The sequence below is a fragment of the Schistocerca americana genome, chromosome 5 (assembly GCF_021461395.2).
Source record: "Schistocerca americana isolate TAMUIC-IGC-003095 chromosome 5, iqSchAmer2.1, whole genome shotgun sequence".
Lineage (NCBI taxonomy): Eukaryota > Metazoa > Arthropoda > Insecta > Orthoptera > Acrididae > Schistocerca > Schistocerca americana.
Genome location: NC_060123.1, coordinates 400,387,673 through 400,388,255, shown reverse-complemented (window position 1 = coordinate 400,388,255; position 583 = coordinate 400,387,673).

Here is a 583-nt window from a genome sequence, read left to right as displayed (position 1 = left end):
TGACCTATTAGATATTGTCGGAAGTTCCATGCGGCTTTTCGCGGATGATGCTGTAGTATACAGAGAAGTTGCAGCATTAGAAAATTGTAGCGAAATACAGGAAGATCTGCAGAGGATAGGCACTTGGTGCAGGGAGTGGCAACTGACTCTTAACATAAACAAATGTAATGTATTGCGAATACATAGAAGGAAGGATCCTTTATTGTATGATTACATGATAGTGGAACAAACACTGGTAGCAGTTACTTCTGTAAAATATCTGGGGGTATGCGTGCGGAACGATTTGAAGTGGAATGATCATATGAAATTAATTGTTGGTAAGGCGGGTACCAGGTTGAGATTCATTGGGAGAGTCCTTAGAAAATGTAGTCCATCAACAAAGGAGGTGGCTCACAAAACATTCGTTCGACCTTTACTTCAGTATTGCTCATCAGTGTGGGATCCGTACCAGATCGGGTTGACGGAAGAGATACAGAAGATCCAAAGAAGAGCGGCGCGTTTCGTCACAGGGTTATTTGGTAACCGTGATAGCGTTACAGAGATGTTTAGCAAACTCAAGTGGCAGACTCTGCAAGAGAGGCGC